Source organism: Ziziphus jujuba, chromosome 8 (genome assembly GCF_031755915.1).
Source record: "Ziziphus jujuba cultivar Dongzao chromosome 8, ASM3175591v1".
Classification (NCBI taxonomy): Eukaryota; Viridiplantae; Streptophyta; class Magnoliopsida; order Rosales; family Rhamnaceae; genus Ziziphus; species Ziziphus jujuba.
Window position 1 is genome coordinate 19,938,092 of NC_083386.1, and position 5,269 is coordinate 19,943,360.

General features: G+C 30.7%; 1 long non-coding RNA gene across 5 annotated transcripts; it reads right to left on the reverse strand.

Moving 5' to 3' along the window:
• Window positions 1-591: 591 nt before the first annotated feature.
• On the reverse strand, window positions 592-4,685 carry LOC112490871 (uncharacterized). Of its 5 annotated transcripts, none has more exons than XR_009640266.1 (5): window positions 4,484-4,685; window positions 2,589-2,682; window positions 2,255-2,431; window positions 1,020-1,202; window positions 592-918 (listed from the first exon to the last, which is right to left on the reverse strand). It is a non-coding gene; the product is annotated as an uncharacterized LOC112490871 (long non-coding RNA). The 5 variants fall into 5 exon arrangements; XR_009640268.1 differs by having other exon boundaries at window positions 1,020-1,263; XR_009640264.1 differs by having other exon boundaries at window positions 1,020-1,272.
• Between the last annotated feature and the right edge of the window lie 584 nt (window positions 4,686-5,269).

A 5,269-nucleotide genomic window follows, 5' to 3' on the forward strand; every position in this document is an offset into this window, starting at 1 on the left:
TAAATCCATATTCGTCTTATATAATATTTGTCTCCACTCTCTATTTTTTTACTCCAATATTAATTTAAATAATCTCTTAGAAATTGATTTTCCAAGTGGAGGAAATTAGTTTCCGATAGGAGTAAATATTTTCCGACAATTTCCAATAGGAGGAAATGTTTTCCGACAAACGAAAAATTATCCAAAAGCTTGAATTGACCTGCATATAAAGGGTTTATGCAAAATGAAATTCTAATGAACATGGCACATTTTATAGACAGTTAATTAGATATCTTTACATCAAAATCCATCATTATTTTTTATAAATAAACATCAAAATATCCATAATTATCTTTACATTTAAATCCATTGGACCTCCATTCATTAGGTTCGTGACGTATTTTGTCTCCACTTTCCTTTTTTTACCCCAATATTAATTTACTCATCTATTGGAACTAGATTTTCCAATCGGAGGAAATTAGTTTTCTACAAGAGGAAAATGTTTTCGACAGTAGGAAAATGTTTCCGCTTGGAAGAAAAATTTTCCGACAAGCAGAAAAATTTACATAAGCTGCAATTGAACTAGATGTAAGAAGTTTGTGCATAATAGAATTCTAATAAATAAACATGGCACATTTTCTATAAGCTAAATTAGTTATCCTTACATCAAAACACATCATTATCTTCGTTAAATGAACATTATAAGCCATCATTATCTTTACATTTAAAAGGCAAATATAATAAAAAAGATGGATCTATAAACATGACAAAAGTAAAGAAAAAATGCATCACCACTCAGCTCATATGCTTAGTTCTTTATTGTAAACCTCATGAGCATACTTCCTCCTTAAGGACTCTACATCATCTTGTGTGAAATTCAATGGTAATCTAGCATGTAAAAACTCCATGGACTTGAGTGTAAAAATGCCATAGTCACCACTGCAACAAGACAATTATTACAATAAGACAATAACATTATTACAACCATATTAAATAATTAATATTTATTCAACAAACATGTAAGTATTAAGGGGCTTTACCCATTACTTTAAACTCATCAACGGAGTCTACAAGATCCGTCCGTTCCTCATAAAAGTATGTAGACTACAATAAATAATGTAGCATAATGCATAATTTCTTAAAATACGTATCTCCTCTATTTCGATTGACAGCCTTATATGAGTCATAAATAGTCATATGATGCTCTTTCAAGTCCACGTGCCCTAGAAGCCAATGTATGTTTCGCTTGTTTAGTGGAATCAATGGTAATCTGGCATGTAAAATCTACATACACTTGAGCAAAAAAATGCCACAATCACCACTGCAAAATAGTTATTATTACAACAAAATAATAACATAATTACAATCATATTCAATAGTTAAAATTTATTCAACAAATATGTAAGTGTTAAAGGACTTTACTTATTAGTTTGCTGGGGGCAATTTTCTACCAATGCACAGATAAACTCATCTATGGAATTTACAAGATCCAACCCTTCCATAGAAGAAAAAATAAAAATTTAAAAATTTAAAAATTAAGGGAAAAAAAAAAGATGCAGACATATTGTTAGCTGCTAACAAATTCCAAGGTGGATAAATGGAAGCCAAGGTAATACCACAATTATTACAAATATAATGACAAGAAATGGGCAAGGACAGTTCATGTCAAATGACCCTGGCAAACTAGTAGATTCTAGATAAACCCTTTTAACATTTATGAACAAAAATGCATTATGACATTTAGCTTGCATGATTTCAAAGGGCTAGTGGCTATTTCTTGATAACAGATAATAATAATAACATGCTTTGATATAATTGGTAGACAATCTATTTCTTAATGTTGAAGATTGTTGGAACTCTGCTGAATAAGTTCTCTATGTTGAAAGTACCAGGTGCTTGTAGTACTTCAGAGAGAGATCTTATTGTTTCTTTAACTCTGTCTACAGTACTTCCCCCTCCTTTCTCAAATCCCCACTCCTTAAATCTGTGAAATATTTTAGTGTTAATTCAAGTTTTAAAATAAGGTCAGCAAAGGAAATATGAGAATATAGATTTTTGTTTTTCACCTTAAATCAAAATTTTGGTATAGAGTATCTTTGGCAAGAGATGCTAGAAAAACTTCAGCTTAGATGCTATGTTGAGGGTTTCGTTTATCACTAATTTTTGCAAATTTTAGAAAAACAAGAATTAGAAACCAAACAAATTTTATAAGAATGAAACTAAAAATTAAATATTTTTATAAGAACGAAACTAAATTTTTTTATTTATATCATACCTCTCCTTGATGACTTAGTGATAATAAGTAATCCACAAGAGGCTGTGCATTTTCCAATCTTCCACTCAACATGGAAACAATACTGAGTCCATTTCCTATTGAAGATGACAGGGTTAAGTGAGGAACAGCGGGTTCAATTGCTGCAAAATCCAACTCCAATGCATTTTCATCTCTTGCCTTGCAAATCAAAAGATAGAATGTTGTTAACCAAAAGCTTTTATATGCTCATGTGGTTTCCTTTTCAACTACAAAATTTTTAGAAAATTTTATTCAATAGAAATAAAAAAGAAAAAACGAAAGAACTCAGATTGATTTGATCGAGAAACATAAATACCATTATCATCATATAGCATTTCTTTGAATTTCAAGTACTCTGTGGTGGAGATGGCTTTCACTACATCTCTAACTGACAATTTTCCATCTGTCTCCTGCATGACAATCAACAGTAGAACAAACATTGTTGTCGCTGCAATAATAACGGTCATCCAGAGAGTAAAAGTACTGTAAAATTATTGTTTTTTTGACAATAATAGCAGAAAAAAAATAATTGTTTATTGACCTTTTTTTCGAATAATATAATTGAAGTGTGGGGAGAGATCATATAAGCATGACTTTCTTACTACGATTTACTTTTTCCCTACTCTCATCTTAGCTTTTATTCTATTTCTTCAATTTAAAAAGTGCACTTAAAAAGCTCCTTATTTATGTATTCCTCTTGGCTTTTTATTTTTGGTCTTTTCTTGATAAGTTATACATTGATTTTTATTTATTCACATATATATATATATATTGTGTCAAACATTTATGTAGGAATTTGGTAGTTCTGAATTTGAGATGCAAGTTGCAGTGTTCACAAAATTTAGACCATTTCTGAGCTTTAACTACTGAAGATTATGCATTTGAAACCAGGTACAAAGCAATAGTCGATGTGGAGGCAAGGTTTTAATTTAGTAATGCTGGTTTAAAGCACACGTATATGGCATGGACTAGCTGCTCTAGATGTTTATGTTATTTCTACCAAAAAAAAGAAAAAATTAAACTCCATGCCTCATAAAACTTGACTAGAAAGCTAGATTCATCATCAAAAGATAAAAGAGGAAGAGACGTTTACTTGCCAAATCAATTCAAGCTGAAATGCAAGAAATACAAACTTAAAAAGTTTCGAAACTCGCAATGACATCTCACCAAACACCCATCTAAAACCACATGCAAGGTTCCCATTGGATAGAGAAGCCAACAAAGAGTGATATTGATTTGATCCAAAAATTCGACAAAGATTCGACTAATTCTGATAACAAAGTGACCAAGACAACAGCTACACAAGACTAAATTTGAAGGATTTAAAGGCAAAATTGGTCTCTGATGTTGGTTGTAACGAATCTAACGGGTCAAAAAACTTTAGGATGAAGTGAAGAATGGATAGCTAGAAGAATTGACGACATTGGAGATAGAAAGCTTGCTGCACTCTCCAGTCAATAACATGGTTGGCTTTAGGAGCGACTCAGATGAAGAGCTTAACTTTCCAAAAAAAGAAGAGCCTAAGATGGTAGACCAGATGCAACTCATAAAAAGGAAGACACTACCCAAACGTCAGTCCCAGTAGCCAAGGAAAAAAGAAAAATCCTCCAATGCCAGATTCTAATATCTTTTCAAATTTCAAGAAACTTTCAGCCCTGCTTAGCATATCTGACATCCTATGTATGTGAGAAAAAAAAAATGGCTAAGAGATGTTTTGATATGTGCCTTGCAACATCCTGAGCTATATAAGCAATTTTATTTTGTTGAAATTTACATGAATTTTGTTGAAATTAACAAGAAGGAGATGCTTTCTGCAATGGTTGTCCACCTCGTTAGTGTTGGAGTTAAAAGAGCAACCATTGAAACTATTACTATCAAGGTTTGCAATTTGGGATTAGATGAAAGAAAAACTAAAAAATTTTAAATTTGTTGGATCTCCTTTTGTCCTTCTTAAATTTTTTTTATTTTTAAACCATAGCTTCAAAAAAGGAGGGAAAAAAAAAAAAGAAGAAGAAAGTGCGGTTTCAATTTGTCGTTACAGAAAAATATATATATATATATATAAAAAAGTGTGGTTTCAATATATTTTGGTTTTCCTTTTAACATTATAATAAGAGAAAAAGCTACATACACTGCAAAACAATGAGGAACAAAGTAGGTGATTACATCTGGGTCGGAGTGATGGTAACGATGACGACGGTGTGAGATTACCTCTGGCTTGCTTGTGATCTGATTGTGATCTGACAACAAGGGTTCGTGATTGTTTCTTGAGTGGCTCGAAATTGAACAATGATGATGTGTGATCACATGATGATATTGCGGAGGAAACGATGTGAGAAGAAGAAGTAACAATCGGATACTGTGAAGGAGATGTGAGAAGAGAATGAGAATTTGGGTGTTTTTTATTTTAGGATGTTTTGTTTTATAAGGGTGGTTTTGTCTGAAATGGCTAAAATATGGCTACTTATTAAAAAAATAAAATTTTTTATTATTTTTTAATTTTTAATTTATAAAATAGTTATTTTTCAAAAAAACCCATAAGAAAATTCTTGTGCAACTTTTAAAGTAAGATGAAATTAACAGGCCCAAATGATGTTAATTGGGCCCTTTAACCAGCAATTCTCATTTTAACAGATTGAGCCTAAGGCTTTTATTTTTTAGTTTTTATTTTTTTAATTTTTTAACTCTAAAAAGACATTTATTAGCAGTGAATTTGTATATCAAATAAAATAATATTAAAAATCATTTTATCTGGAAATTAGCGTTACTGTCCCACACAAACCTTATCTAATTGAGAAGGATCAATTCCGGAAATTATCTTGATTTATATCAATTTAAAAGGAAGTCAATTATTAAACTTGGTTATCCTTTAATATAAATATCCATGAAAAGAAATTTTGAAAGAATTCACCAATCTCAGGTATTTTAATAATAAAAATTGTTTAATTTTATTGATATTTTTCTTTTTTTTAACCTTGCCAAATTCAAAGAAGAGAA